Source organism: Sceloporus undulatus, chromosome 1 (assembly GCF_019175285.1).
Source record: "Sceloporus undulatus isolate JIND9_A2432 ecotype Alabama chromosome 1, SceUnd_v1.1, whole genome shotgun sequence".
In the NCBI taxonomy this organism is placed as follows: domain Eukaryota; kingdom Metazoa; phylum Chordata; class Lepidosauria; order Squamata; family Phrynosomatidae; genus Sceloporus; species Sceloporus undulatus.
In genome coordinates, this window is record NC_056522.1 from 280515248 (window position 1) to 280532094 (window position 16847).

The 16847-nt window shown below is 41.7% G+C and overlaps 1 protein-coding gene across 2 annotated transcripts in view; it reads left to right on the plus strand.

Annotated features, from left to right (window-relative positions):
- The window catches only part of PARVA (parvin alpha), a 117792-nt gene that overhangs the window by 37611 nt on the left and 63334 nt on the right, over positions 1 to 16847 (plus strand). The window lies entirely within an intron of this gene.

The window sequence follows — 16847 nt, forward strand, 5'->3', positions numbered from 1 at the left end:
CGTCCTCTAAATACGTTATGACTCTGTGAAAGATTTTGATTTTATCAATTCCTGAATTTTAAAAGTCATTATAGAATGATAGGGATTTGGTATTCTCGGAGAAAGACATCACTAGATTTACTTTCCCCCCTTGCATAATTTTTAAAATCTTATCATGTCCTCCCCCCCATCCAAAGCTGACCTTTGTTGTTGGCCCCTTCATCTCCCACAACCGGATATTTGAATTTAAACCACACCACCATCCACTGTTACAAGGTTTGCACCTTTTCTAACATCTAAAACAGAGCGGCCAATCGCATACACCATTGGAGCATGTGCCTACACAACAGATTTGCAAAAGGCAAATCTGGTACATTTGAAAAGTGACTTTCCTACATGTTTGTGGGGAAAATGCCCAAGTGAATAATTATGTGATAGAGCTGTAAATTTCATCCTAGTGGGTGTACATTTATTAACATTTATTAAAATATTTAAAATGTCTTGCACTCTATTTTAAAACTTGTAGTCCTGTTTCTATATTACTCTGAATAGTTAAGCTATTTCTTATGACTTCATTATGCTGGACATATTGTAAACAGCTGAACATTCACTCCAAGATGGTTTTTTTTTTAGTGAACAGCTTTTTTAAAGACACATCTGCAGTTGAAATCTCAACAGCACTACAGAAACTTAATATAAAACAAACTTGATGTGAATAGGTTACACCTGTCATCTAATAAAGATTTATTCCAATGCAATATTGCTTTCGTTACTCTATGGAAGAAGATCCATAAAAAATATTGTGCTACAATGGAACGTCCATATAGGTTGCCCAGAAACTAGTCCCTGTATCTTTGATTCCCTTGAATATGTGGTTTTTGATTCTAATGCAACAATTTTACAGGTGTTCTGCTGTAACATTGCGTGGATTTATCTAAGAGTCGTACATCATTTAATAACTTGATATTGTAAATAATGGGCATTGAGCTGTAGTCACTGACGCATTATTTGCTCCATTTGTTTCAGAGGTCCAAAACACACCACAAAATAATCCAGTTTGAGACTGTTTTAACTGCACTGGCTCAGTGCTAGGGACTTCTGTGAACGTAGTTTTGTGAGACATTTAGCCTACTCTGTCAGAGAGATATGGTGCCACAATAAACTACAATTCCCAGGATTCCACTGCACAGAGCCAGGTTAAAGCAGACTCAAATGGATTATCTGCATTCGGACGTAGCTAGGTTTTAGGAAGGGGGGGGCAGACTAAGTGCCACCATTATAATGGGGTTGGGTGCGGCGGCGCAGCAGCAAACACCATTCATTTTCTAATGGCGGGGGGGGGTCCGGACCCCCAAGACCCCACCCCCCCCCCTTGGCTATCTCCCTGCTGCATTGTGTTTTGGACCAGAGTTCTGTTTGAGATGCAGAAGTATAAACTAGGGTTGCCATAAGTCAGGACCTCCAAACCGGGACAAATGTAGGACACTTTATAAAATGGGGCATGTGAAAAAATTCGATGATTTTTTAAAAATGTTAAATAAATGCATGTTCTTAGGCATCACAAAAGGAGGCATGGCATTATTCCTAGACAGATGACAGAAATGACCCCCTTTCTGGCCAAACATCCCTCCTCCATCCAAAACACACACGACGCACATTTGGGCATTCACAGTTACAACATGGCTCTTGCATAACAGAGGCTTATTGCATCACATCATCATCATCACACCCTCATCATCACCACACTATCATTGACAAAACAAGGGAGACTTGTTAGCATTAAAAGCACCAAAACACACAGAAAAGGCACTTGGGAAAATGCACTTTAAAATATGCTCTTTAAAATATACAATTGAGATTCTGCATCCAAAGCCCAGGGTTGGAATACACACACACACACACAAATATAAAACCTACTGTTTCAGTGGAGAGAGACTCTGCATCCAAAGCCCAGGCTTGGCAAATCGGATCAAGGGGGAAAGGCAGCAGGCTTCAGTGGGGAGAAACTCTTTGGGAAAGAGAGAAGAGAAGGCTCGATCCCCCCCTCAGATCCCTGGGTGTCCAGGCTCTCCTGTGTCTTCCCATAGTTCCTCTGGGAAAGAGAGAAGGCGCCCCCATTCCCCCAAATCCCTTTGCCTGCCCCATTGCTCCCTGGGCTGTCTGGGGGGTGATCAAGCAGGCATGTACTGCAAAGCCCATCTGCTCAGGGGCTCAGGCAGAGGCAAAAAAAGAAAAAATAATAGTTAAAAATGGTGTTCAATGGGTCTCACACATCGGTCTATGAATGTGGAGCAGAGGGGAGGTTGCAGTCCACCGGAGTAAAGGCTATGCGAATGGAAGAAAATAGCGCTGGCGATGCAGAAAGAGAACAAAGAGGGTGACACCCCCAGGCCAGCCGCTTGAGCGCTGCTCCTCCTATATCTAGGTTCCTGAATGAGTCACCCTTGTCATTCCCATTTGGATACTGCGAATCGGACCCCGGGAAGAAAAATAATCCACGTTAAAACCTACAGTTTTTTTAAACTGGTTTATAGGTATATAATCTGGATTATGCAATAAAACCCGAATCAGATTCGAAACTGAATGGGAACGATCCCAGGGCAATGCAGATCAGATTCGGGGTTAAATGGGAATGATGCCCCCTTAATTCGCATCCTAATTGGTGTTTTAGGCCAGTGGGAACGCCACCTTTGAGTATGATGGACAGTTCTAAGGGCAGTTGTGTAGATGGAGCTAAGAAGATATAGGCCCTGTACAGATGGGCCAAAAAGCACATACTCAGTACGTGCTAGGGTTGCCTGGGAGCGTCCTTTTCAGATGCTCCCTAATCCTAGTATGTACTCAGTATGTCAAAATGGCAGCGCCTTGTCTACATGGCTGCCACCATTTTGATGTAATTGCCATGATGCGTCCAAACGGCATGGCGCGGCACGGCTGTTACGTATTGGAACCACTGAAGGTTGCTTGTGCCCTTTCAGCGGCACCGAAATGAGCTCCAAAACGGAGCTCCTTTCGCACCGCGTATTGCTGGTGCAGCCTTTACATGGCCACACCAGCGATACTGAAGAGAAAGGGGCCAAGTGGCCCCTTTCTCTGTCTCCCCGCTGCTGTCGGGGTGTCCTTGGGGCATGAAGCCCCAAGGACACCCCTTTCCAGGCTGTGGGGAAGCGGCATTTTGCCGCTTCCCCGAGGCCTGGAAAAGTGGTGGATGAGGGCCTCCGGGGCTGCCACTGTGGCAGCTCTGGCCCCGATCCGTCAAGGAAAGGGGCGGGTGCAGGCCACCCCAAAGGGTAAGAAACATTGGATTCAAAGTGAGTCATTTCTGAGGAGACATGCATAGGATTGCGCTGCAAATTTCTCTGTCCACAAATACATTTCTGGTTAATATTGGAGCACAGGAAAAAAAAAATAGCAAAATCAAGTTGAAGTACTGCCCTTTTGGTGTAGTATTGTGTAACCTGAATTGTGCCAAAACCTAATGGATCTTTTTTCCGGAAGCTGAAAATTAAAGAGGATGAGTCAGTAGAACACTTCAAGGTTTCATAATATGCATTCAGCTTAAATAATGAATGCCAAAATCTGGAAGCAGCCAGTCAGCTGCAACACTTTCTCTGCGATAGTCTTTACTACTCTCTCTCTAATTAGGGGTCTTTTGCTTCCTCTTTATTCTACCAGATAATAGGTGTGTGAAAATGCAGATTAGGGGATGCTTTGAAAGAGTGGGGAGGAATAGTTCTGTGTCTAATATTAATACATCTTATCACCAAGAAAAGGATAAAAATGTATAATTTTCATTTTGGGGTGTTTCATTCTCTCCCCCTTGCTAAAAAAAAATCTGCACTGTAAAAAAAACTTCACAAAAATGGGATTAATAAACAATCTGATGGATGAACTATTATCAAAAGTTTCAAACTTTCTTGTTCAGCATAATGCACGGCTGGAGAACAAATGGTGTTCAGGCTACATGCAGGCCAGCATCTAATTTTCCACATACCTCCCAACTCCCTTGGATTCCCCCTGTCTAATTTATCACAGCAGCAAAAAACTAGCCTCCCCCCTCTGCATGGGATGCTGCTTTTTTCATAGGCTACCAGTGCTACCCAAATTTTCTATGGGGGGAAGTGTTGTCCCCATTGTAAACAAGGCTTAAGGGCTCCTTTCCTGACATACCTTTCATCCAGTACAATATCACTTCTATGAGCCTTCTACAAAAACAATTATCCTTGAAGACGTGCTCTTTTTTACAGAGCCAATGTGGTGTAATGGTTAGAGAGTTCGAGTAGGATTTGGGGAAAACAGGTTACCGCTGGAACTCAGCCTCTTGAGCCTGTCTGGCTCAGCTCATAGTTCCTGGGAGTTAAAGCTGGTGAAGAGGAAAGCTGTGTATGTTGCCTTGAGGTCATTTGAGGAAAGGCAGGATGTAAGTGTAATTACAGAATGCTCTTCCCTTATCCATACTTGGGACCCTTATCCAAAATGCTTGGCAAGATTTATTCGGAAGAGGTTTTCCATTGCCTTCCTCTGAGGCTGAAGAGAGTAGATTCCTGTGGCCATAAGCAGATGGGTGGTTTTGAGCAGCCTCTGGCCATTCCAATCGTGAGATCACCCTCAGTGGTGCAGGACCATAGTGACCAGATGTCATGGTTCTGAGACCAACTGCCACCATGTTCTGTAATGGACTGCCAGCAAGGAGTGCTTTTTTTGCACTCCTTTTTCAGTTGGGTTTGGGCCGCCTTAAGCAGTCATGGCACAGTTTCGGCTCAACCTCGCTTTGTGTGTGTGTGATCTGTATGCCACACCCTTGGATTTGCCCAAAGGTGGTGTTTTTTGCCTGTCTGTTTTGGGCCCATGATTCTGGTATCCCAGAGTCCTAGTCCAATATCTAACCACGGCATCATATTGGTTTTCTGGTTGGGCCATCACTAGGGAGTGTGGGATGTGCAGACCTCACTAGGTGACATCCCAGAGGAGGGTGTACACCCGGTGGGACTGGTGCGGTGTCTGGATGAGTGAGAAAGAATGTCATCTTCCTTTTTTGCTTACCCACCAGTTGTGCCAGATTCTAAAGGGGCGCTCTGGAGGCCACAGCACTACCCTCTCAGTAGTGGGTGCTGCTGAAGGTGCTTTCTATTTAGGTACTGGTTTCGCTGCTCTCCCAGAAGCTGTGCCAGACCTCTGGATGCCTCAGCACCCCCCACCCCCCAGTAGTGTTCTGGCTGGCAGTGAGATATGCAAGCAAGGCAGTAGGAGGGAGAGAAGGCATGGCAGTTTGCTCACCACCCCCTGTGTGTAGCCCTTCTTTGGCATCCACAATGGATGACACCAAGCTCAGTGATTCCACTGTCTTTATACCATAAATCCCTTTATACTGTACTTTTTTCTGTTTTATGTAATATTCCTTCTTAGTACTTTTATTTTTGGTTGTTGCTAACCATATATCTGTTTCCTATTTATGATTGTCAAACATATGCTGAAAGAGAAATTATGCTAAGATTATGGGCAGGCTCAGGGAGAGAAATAGCAGAATCTATTACAGTTAATTTAACAGAATGGGTTCAGTGTAAATAAATTCCAGTTATGATAACCTTTTAATGTGAGGGTGAAGGAGAGGAGTTAGAACCACAGTGATCAGGAAGTAGGTGAAAAAAAATATGGAGGAGCTGAATAAAAGCTTAGCAGCATGTGCTGTCCACCTAAAAATCAGATATGGCAGTATTTCTGTTTAATGTAGCAATAGGGAACTAAAGCCAGAAACCCAGTGAATATGAAAATCTGCCTTTGTGTTGTTGTTTGCTTTCTGATAAAATGGGTAAGCTATCAAAGCATGCTTCGTAATTTTCTTTAACAAAGCAATTAATATGGGGCATGGGGAGGAGGCAACTGTGGAGCCAAATGCCTCTGTTTTGTTAAGCTAGCCAGCCAGAGTTTGCACAGCTGCATCTGTCAAGATAACTTTAACCCTTCTTCCACAACATTAGCCTTAAGTATATTCTTTAAATACATATCTCTTTTCAGATTTGAGTTGTGCTTTTTCAAATAAGAGCTGCTTTCACATTTTCTGAAAGAATATCCAAGCTGTATCATATGTAACAACCAGGCATAGTTTGACACTATGAAAAATAAGCTTTTGATTCCCTCCCCACCATGTGACAATTTCCATTTTTCTTCTGAGGCAAATTTAACTTGCTGTTTCATCCATATTGTCAAAACACAGTTGTGGACAGTGGCCTTCCATATTAGTGAGGAATAAATTTGACCTGTATTTTAGCTTGCATCTAAAGTGGGTTATTCAAAATTGGTGCTCCAGTGGGTCTTCCTGATGTTCCTTTACTTGGGGGTTGGAATGTACTGTATATTGTGCATTTCCAATATGTGGGTCATTGTTTTGTTTTCTATTGTTGAAAGATTTTAGCTAGAATTAAAGTAAATTCTGTCTGTGTAGCTTCAAGCAACTTTCAGTTTGAACTAAATCCCAAAGTATCCTCACCAATCCACTGACACAGAAGCCACCAGCCTCCATTGCTGGTAGTCGATCAAGCTTAGTGTGTTGGAAAAAAATCACAAGGCCTTGTTTGTCTCAAACTCAGTAGGGAAAGAAACACTGAGGTGAAAGAGATGAGCAGGAAAAAGCGGCTTGAAGCTGCCTTTTCCAAAGCCGCATTGAAACCCCACCAGCTGCACTGCCCAATCCCAAGGCAGCTAGAGTGCTCCTCATGGCGCAGCTTCAAGCTGCACCACTGGATACTTTTTAAAAAATCTTCTCGCACCATCCCTGTGCACCTTTGCGGGAGGGAACTACAGTGACTGCCGTCCCATTGTATGGATGTCTCTGTGAACCTGCACACACGCACATCTGCAGTGCTTCACTGGGACAGGGCATCAGAGCAAAGGAGTGCCCATGCAGATGGCAGCAAAGTACAATCATGCCCCCTTCACCTCATGCCCCCTCTTTAACTGTTTTGTGTACATTGTACTCCTCTCCGTGAGAAGTGTCATGATTTCTCTTTTGGGCATTACAACCCTCATCGCTTGGGTACAGCAGCTCCATCACTTTTAAATGCGCTCCTGTGATGGGGCGTTTATATGCACAATTAGGGTTAGGGTTAAGATAGAGTGCACCTTTAGAACTGCCCTGGTGTCAGTGCTTTTATACATACATGCAAATGTGCACATTTTCTGGGAAGAAGTGGAAAAATTCAGCTACTTTTTAGTCCAGTTTTTCTCCCTATAGGGCAGCTTGAGAGTGATTTTTAGATGGCTTTGAGGTGTGCATCATCTAAATGCCCCACCTCAAAGCAGGCCTGAAACCTGCTTATTTTGACCATCAATTTCTCCCCATTATTTGAATGAAGACTGAGGCTCTGTGGCACTGAGCCTCTTCCCATGCTTATTCTTAAGTTACCATTATATCTGAATCAGCCCATGGTATTTACCTTATTTCTTTTGCAGTGATCTGTGACAGACAGCCTTCAAATTGCCCTGATGCTAAAATACGAACTTTCTGCCATTACAATCCCATCTGCCCTTAAACTCAAATTCTGAAAGTTGCTTCAGACATGTCATCCCCTGAAAGCAGCAAAGTGTGGCAAGGTGATAAGTATGTCATCTACACTTTCAATTTCACTCCTTTGGTTCTCATTCCATCAAGCGATCTGAGAAGCTTTCTGCATTTGATTTCAGATCCCACTAAATCTGGATAACGGTAACAGGATTACATTGTACTCCCTTTTGGAATGGAAAGGGAGGAATCCAAACTATATTTACATTTTTTCTTAAATAAAACAACATAATGACCCAACTCTGTAGGAAATCATGGCAACAGACATTTCCTGTAAAAGAAGTAAGGGGCCATTTTCAGCAAATATACTGTGACACAGTTTTCCATTCCTTCTGATTTCAGTAAGATCAAGATACTAGCCACAGAAAAACAGAAGAGAATACAGAAAGTCTCTGGTGTGTTGTGAAATCTTCAGTTTTAAAACAGATTTCAGGTAGCTGAAAACCGGCTGCCTAATTTTCTTATTTTACCTCAAGGAGTTAAAAACCCAGAGCTGTGCTGGATGAGCCAGATGGTCTTTAACAGTAACATAGTTCATATTGTTTAGATTACCCTGTTGGAAAGTACAGTGCCTCGTTTACCTTTTATGGAAGAAAGTGTGGAAAATTGACCACAGATGTACGCAACTAGGAGTGATGGCTCAGGCAACACTTACCAGGCCTCCCTCTCTAACGCACTTGATCCCACAGATAAAAAATACACACTGAAATGTGAGGAGGCAGCATGAGAATTCTGTAGCATTACCTATTTAAGTATTTACTTTTAGATCTCTGAGTTACTAAAGCTCTCATTTCCTTAAGTCAAATGCCATTTGTTTCACTTTTACATTTAATTACATTTAAGCAGCTTCAGCACATAAATTTAACCAAGTACTAAACTGAACATGATTTGTAAACACACACACACACATTTAAATCATATAGACAAAGAAGCCAAATTTACTGACTTCAAACATATTTCATAAATTAGAAGAAAGAAAATAGCTATTTTTATTGGTTCTGTGTAACAGAGATCATACACTCCCTATTCATATAGCTTTGATTACTATCAGAAGCTAAGCTTGTGCCAAATTAATTTGCTAGATTGTTGCTTTTTTTTAGTCATGTGTTACTGAATTTGCTCTGTAACTTCAAAGGCGTATTAGAATAAAAATGTGTTTCTTCTTGGATTGGGTCAGATCTTGATTTTGAATATAGAGCATTTAGAACAGCATAAATGAGATTTACAAATGAAAAGCTAGATGCTCTGTTCTGTAAAGTCCTTTTGTTTCTTATCGCTTTCCTTTCTATCCCTCATTTCCTTCCTCTCGCTGATGGTTCATGTCAAGCTGCATTTATTTCTGGCAAGTGGGCTCCCTTTTGGAGTTCCATTGCTGACTCTACAGTATTTGCATGCAGGTGCGCCAGGCACAGAGCACAGCTGCTCAAACTTACTTGCATAACCCTAGGGAGCAGAGAAGGCCAAATACACAGACCCCTTTGGTGCTTGAAGCCACCAAATATGTAGTCTGATAAATGGAAAGTGCATGATAGAAATATAGATGAGAGGTTGGTCATCTATTTATCCAGCAAATGTGTTGCAACTTAAAAACAAGAAATAATGGACAGGCCTAGCAGATACCTGAAAGAAGTAGGCCAGTCCATAGACTACAGGGAGACTACGCTGTAGGAATGGAAGGAATATTTGAAAATATTTTCCAAAATGGTCAATAACATATTTTTTAAGTTGAAAAGGCTTGTTGTGAATATCTGCAGCCCCTTGTCATATTCTCTATTTCATAAGACGCTGTAACAAGACATAGACTCCCATCAGCAATGTTTTTCCTTCCTTTCTCTCTCATTTTGCTTTTAAAAAATACTGAACCATTATGGAGAATGACAAAACTTGCACATTCTTTTCTGACTTTTAATGGGCCTAATAATGATATTGCCTAAATATGGGTCTGGGTATTATTCAAATAACAGATTTTTGAATTTCTCACTTGGCCAAAATAGCTATTGTTCCTTTCAGCACACAGAAATCATTTATGCACTTTAAACAAAATGGGAACTTGACAGCAAAGCACAAACAATGATCATAAAGCATTCTTTCTCACGTTGCGTCATATTTGTACAAGAAGGGCTCATAATAATCCCAAATAACTTGTATTTATTTATATATTTGCATTCTCCCTCCTCATCTCAACATCACCTTTTTTCCAAAATGAGTTAAAAAAGTTTTAAACAAACACCATATTTAATAGTAAACATGCATTGTTCACATTGTAAAAATACAGTTTTGAGTACCATATTTTAAAAAATGAACGGTTAAAAAAAACCTCAGAACATCAGCTACAACCTTTTAAAAGAGTTGAGAAGATATTAGTTGTCCAAAAGCACAGATCATACAAATCTCCCTTGTTTCTCTGAGTACAATATTCTGAGTATAAAAATGGGTAGAATGCTGTTTCCCTTGTGTGTTGTTTCTAGGTTTCCAAAAGCCGTTGGCTGGCTACATTTGCAAGCAGAGTGCTGGGGCTAAATTAGGTGTTGTAGCTGTGGCTCTCCAGATCTTTTTGGCCTACATTGAATTACAGTCTAAAAACATCTGGAGGGCCCCTGTTGGCCAAACTTAGAAGGTCACAAAGGGTGGTGACCCTCAAAATACAAAACCATGATTTTGACTACTACTTGGCTGCTGCAATACCCTTCCATCACCATACTAGTCCAAGTAAATGCAGGAGGGAGTGGGGGTGGGCTAGAGCCACAGGCAGGATGCCATGGGCTGGCCTGTGGCATCCTCCAGTGTGTTCAATGCTTTTATTTTTAGTCACTTTCCACTGTTGTTCCATTAAAGAAAGGAAGATGACTCCACTTCTGTTTTACATAAATACAGCTTCAAAATATGATTATAATTAAAATTATTATTTAATGGGATTGTGGGGATTTGGGGAAATAAAAAAACCCCTAATAAACTATCCTATTAGAAACAGCACTAAGTTTCAAAGCATTTAAAACAGGCATGGACAACTGTGTGGGGTCCCTGCTCTATATGGGCCACTCAGTCCCATACAAGACTCTAGATATTTGGGGTCTAGGTTGCTTGTGGAGGTAGGATTGAGGGTATTTATACATTTCCATATGCTTGGGGCACTTTCTACATGCTTTGGGAGGAAATATTAAAATACGTTAGAGAGTTGGTAGACTTGAGGACCACAACAGTGGGTTTTCAGGAGCTGCATGTAGTCTCCAGACCACATTTGACAATCCCTGCATTTTAAATAACAGGGACAATAAAATACATCACAAACACACATACCATTAAAAGACTGTTATAAAATTAAACCAATATAATACAATAACCAAAACCAGTGTAAATCAAAAAGGTCTTTGCTCACTAGAGGAGAGCAGAAAGGGGGCCATGCTAGTCCCCCGTGGGACAGAGTTCCAGAGGCTGAGAGCAGACAAAGAGGAGGCCCTGTTCTCACCAAACATGTCTGTAATAGTGGTGGGACCAGTAGAAAGCTCTTTCCTAGGAAACTTTGAATTTGGTCAGGCTGACATGGGGAGGTGCAGTCTTTTGGAGCATCAAATCTGCTGTTCTCATTGACTTCTTAAAATAGGTGGAACTCAGCATAGACAGTATCACTCCTCTCCTCCACAGGTACTCTGAGAGCCAGGATGCCCCAGATGGCATTTGGTTACTCCTCTTCCACTACTTTGTCACCATAGAGGTGCTTCTTCAGCTCTCTGCCCCCTTTTCCAGGGATTGGTACCCCACAATCCATTCAAATCAATATAAACAGAAATTACAGTTGGATACAAAGAAGCTGGGTGTAGTGAATAGAACCTCAAGCTGACCAATGAGAAGGCAGCTAGAGCTCAGCCAATCAGGTGCTGGATGAAGAATTGGAAGATTCTGACAGTTGGTTTGTTCAGTGAGAGTTGAGAATTCTGACAGTGAGGATTCTGACAGCTGGAGGGGAACAGTTAAGCCTGAGGGAGTGTGTGTGTTCCGTGGGAGTTCCTGAGGGAACAGATTAGAGTTGTTGATAGACCATGGAAGGGTCTGATAAGTCCAGAGTGGGATGGTGTTAGGTACAAGCCGGACTCTGAAATAGGAGTTTGGTCAATTTATATTCAGAAAGATAATAGTGCCTTTGTGGCTGAGGTAATATTAAGAGTCAAATAACAACTTGTAACTAAATAACCAAGTCTAAAGTAAGAAGTCAACAATAACAACATTGAAACCAAGTTAAAGTTTATTTTCTTGCCTTACAATAAACTTTTGTTATTACTTAAGAAATACGTGGCCGGTGTTTTACAATCAAACTACGCTACCAAACAGTAGAAAGAGTGGTGTTGGCCATCATAGGAGAGACTTGTGGGTGGACGTCACATAAATTGGTGGCAGCGGTGGGATAAAAGGCCCAGGGTGTTGTCATCAATAAAACTTAGTTGTGTGCGTTACACTGGGACACCTCCCTCCCCCTTTCCAAAAGTCTGGCACTGTACAGCCTAAAATAGCTTTTTTACCCCTGAGATGTTATGCATCTGTGTTTTGGACTTCATTCTGAATTTAGCAGTGAGAGTTAAGATGTTTTTTACTCTGCTTTCCCTTTAAAATACAGGGTACTTCAGATTAGTCTGTAAACATTAACCCAGGCTGCTGCCAAACTGTAGAATTAATGCAATTTGACACCTCTTTTAAAGCAATGTCAAATTCTGCAGTGTAGATGCAGCCCCAGTTATGTCAGATAAAATTTGGGAATAAAATAATAATATAGAATGCACATAAACTACTTGGATCATACTGTTTGTGTCTGATTCCCACTCTGCAAAAGACCACATAGAAGACAAACATCAACAGGTTGTTCCATCTAAAAAGTTGATGTATGATTACTATCCTCACTCACTGTTTATGGGTTGACTACTATTTTCTGAATAGTTCTCAAAGGTTCAGCCTTTTCTCCTTAGACTTCTCAAAAATTAAAAGTTTCATTGATGATTTTGAGCAGCTTCCTATAGCTACTTGAAATGGAAAGAATGCATATTCTATATCAAATCCCTTCCTCCCAGTACTGAATTATCAGACCACAATTGGTAAAAATGTACTTATATGACAGAAACCTTGATGACCACATATCCCAGCTAGTATATTAGGTGTGACACACAGTCTTCTGTAATCAGCTTAAGCGTTATGAGATGAACATTTTTGGATAATGTACACATTCCATTATCCAACAGAACAACAACAAAGAAGGTTTTGATTTCAATGTTGAGGCAATATCTACACAAGTAAGTCTGTATATGTTTGTATTGAGGTAGGGTGTGTAGACTGAACATTCACCAAAAATGTTATGATACTAATGTAACACATACAAATGGATCAAAGCAGTAGGTTTGGTGATAGAATGACAGTAAAATAAATTCCAATATAGTTTTACTGTTTTTTTCCTCATTGGTGTTTATCATTCTTGTTACAATGTTTTTGAAAGATATGGTCACTCTGAACGGATGCTAATTCACAAATTCCATAGCCACCAGTAAATAATTTACAGTGATAAGGGAGTTCATCTCTGGGGAACCACTGCAAACTCAGTACACAAAAGTTCTTCTTGAAATACAACATGGATATGGGTTTTTTGGGGGACTTTTCACCTACCCTTTGGGGCATATTGCCCTCACCAAGTAGTTTATACAAAAATTAAAACATAAAATATCAGCAAGAAAGTAATTATGTATTACCATTTAAAGCATTAATTAAACCTAACAGCAGTTAAAAACTTTCAAGCACAACACATTAATATTAGATATACTGAGATTAAAGTGTATTGATTGCAGTCAAGGCTGTGCTAAATATATTTTGCCTGATCATTGTGAATGTCAATCTGAGCTATCTATGCTGTAATAGTTAATGTTGAGAATGTAGTAAACATTTAGGTCTAACTGAATGTCATGCTTTGAATAGGATACATTGGAATGAATAGGATCCACTGAAATGGCCCCACTGCAAGTATCTATAAGAGAATGGTCAAATTAAAGTGTGCTGCATGCTGAAGAGCAAGACTGTTATCTAGCTGGGATAAAAAATATTGATGGTCTTGCACTAAACAGTTTGCTGCCTGCTACAGTATTTGGTGGGGGTTATGGTAGAATTCACCCAGCCACCATTATGCCTTTTTGCATTCCATGGTCAGCATTATAGTCTACGTTAACAAAAACATTACCACACACAACAGCATTTTAAATGTAGTCCAAGGCAGGATACAGACTGCCCAAAAAGTCTCCCGGTGCCCTGGTTTGCTCCACAGGGAAGCCGCAGCCTCCAGACTGCGGGGCTTCCCCATGGAGCAAAAACAATGTGCAAAAAGCGGGTTCTTCTGCGGCGTGATTGTGATGTCACAGTGTGCCAATGGTGCACTCGCGGTGTCACAATGACACTGGGACATGCAGACGCTAGGTGTCCATCACGTCAAAATGGCGGTGCCCATGTGTACAGGATGCTGCCATTTTGACGCCGTCGTCACGTGCATGGGGCATCTGAAAGCGCCGCCCTTCACACGTCACAACAGCGCCTCATAGCGCCCGTCTGGAATGGGCCCAAGGCTTTTTTTTCAAGGAACACCATGAATATGTATGTTTATTCCATTTTATTTAGAAAACATAATATTGCCCTAAACAGATAAAATTCCAAATGTCTTTTAATAATTAAAGCACACAAAAAGATCTCTGGCACTAAAAGTTAAAAATTATTCCTCTGAAATGATAGGAAGACTGGATAAATGTTCCCTAGGGTGTGGAGGCATTGCACCCAGAGAAATTGAAATTCATGCCTATAATGAATATATAGAGCAACACTTTCCTCTGTTGCTTGAAAAAGACAGCTCAGTGTAGCTAGGGAGCCAGAGGTCATCTCAGGGACTGTACAAACCATCTAAAAGGCCAGTGTCAGGGTGGAATAGGTGTTTGATGACTGCACACTGCACGCCTCGACTTCGCCCCTAAGCCACCATCACACCACCACCCCAACCAGATGGCAGGCAACATGGGAATGCTCCCGCGGCACAGCTTTTATACACACTGCGCCAAAGAAATGTTTAAAAAAATGCTGCCTTGGCAGCAAGGATGGCTTTTTGCAAGCTCAAAAGGGAGTCGTGTTTTGCTGCTTCTTTTTGAGCTGGCAAACCACCGGATCATAACAATGGCATGCGGTTGCTGCTCAAAGGGGAGGCGTTAAGCCGCCCCTTACCTGCCATCTGTTTTGCCCCTGAGTCTAGAAACATTTTGAGGAGGAACTGAACCAAGACTAGAAATAAGGTTCCTAGGCATAGGCATAGAGACCAATCTACTAGAGATGATGTCTAAAAGTGAATTTTCTCTAGTCACTTGGTAAAAATCTCTTCCTGCTATGCCCTCACTGACACTTTCTCTAAAGTAATAGTGTGGTTGTAATTTTTTGCATCCTATCAAACAGAGAGGTTTGTTTTCCGTTCTACACTTCAAAGAATGAAGGAATTTGGTTTAGTCAGGCAAAGGATCATCATCATCATCATCATCATCATAGTTTTCAGAGCTCCTTAGCTTCCCAGGGAATGTCCTTCTTTTGTTATTTTCCCCCAGCAGGTTACATTCTTCACCTCTACATGAATATTCCCTTTACTTCTGATACCTAATAGCCAAAACTAGGGGAGGTGATTGCCTTTGGCCTGGTACATACCTCTTTGAAGGTCTGGGCTGGCGTCGGCAGCTTTTCTGCCAGAGAGAAGCCACAGCCACCAAACCACGTGGCTTCCCGCTGGCAGAAAAAAACCTGCAAAAAGCAGGCTCTTTCTACGCTGTGGTGGCAGAATAACAAGTGTGCCACAGTGTGCCAAAGGCGCACTTGTTACGCAAGTGCCTCATGGCACTGTGAAGATGCCACACAGCGCTTGCATAACAATGGTGGCACCCTTGTGTACAGGGTGCTGCCATTTTGACACCCTCTTCACGTGCTAGGGTTGAGGGGCATGTGGAAGCAATGCCCTGAGGCAGTGGTTCCCAACCTGTGGGTTGGGACCCCTTTGGGGATCGAATGACCCTTTCATGGGGGTCACCTAAGACCACTGGAAAACACCTATTTAATTACAGTTATGAAGTAGCAACAAAAATAATTTCATGGGTTTGGGTCACCACAACATGAGGAACTGTATTAAAGGGTTGCGGCATTAGCAAGGTTGGGAACCACTGCCCTGAGGCAACCCTAGCACGTGACAAGGGTGTCTTAAGGGGCCGGTATGTACCAGATCTTAGTCAGTGTGGTGCTGAGAATGTTACATTCACCCTATGTCAACTTGCTGTACAGCTGGATGTTTTTGCAATGTCTCCTCTTCTGTAGTTTCACATTTACTCAGCTGCACAGGGAAGAAACACATCTTGCCCTGTTGAATGTGTGGTGGAGAGAAAGTATCCCACACCTTGCCATAGGTAGTGGTAGAGGAGGCTTCCACACATAGCTCAGCGAAATTAAATAAAAAGAGAAAAGTGGAGAAAAGCCACAGATGATAGCAGTCAAAGATGACAGTGACACACTGTTGTAGAAGGAGGAGGTCAGATATCTTCCACTTCTTTGCATTGGGGCATGCAGGACTGTCACACCAGCACCTGGTATAAGTTGCTTCTTTTCCTTCTCTTTCACCTTGTCCACACTTTATTCTGTGGTTCCAGAGTTGGGCATGCCTCCATTGCGAAGCTTCAGGTTCCTTTTGCCCTGATAATAAATAATGTTGATCTTGCTTACATCTTGATGCCAATTTGTTCAATTTGTTGTTCTAAACATCCTAAGTGAGTTGGTGTCATCAACAAAATGAGATACCTCAGTACTCACTTTAACCTTAAACATGATAGACACAATGATTTTTTTGGCATATATCAATGAAAATGTCAGATTAATAATTTTCAGTAAAATGGCATCATTCTTTCTGTCATAAAGGGTGTGTTGTTGTTGTTTTTTAAAAAAGATAATGCATTATATTGTTTTGTTACACTGAACGTAAGCAGGTGATTCACAGAGTGGTTATGGCAACAAATATCAGGTGCTGTAAGTTATATTTCAGAGTAATGCAACCAAAAATGGCTATATTTCAGAGGAACTGGCAACCCCACCTCTGAGTATTCCTTGCTTATGAAATTCATGGGGTTGCTGTAAGTTGATAGGCAACTTGAAGGAACATACACATACACACACTGTAGAAGAAATGCCTCCTTTTTCTCTTCATTTTCTCCTCTGTTCAGATACCCTTTTGTCACCTTTTAAACTGTAATGTAAATACTCTTTAAGCAAGGCCAGGGAA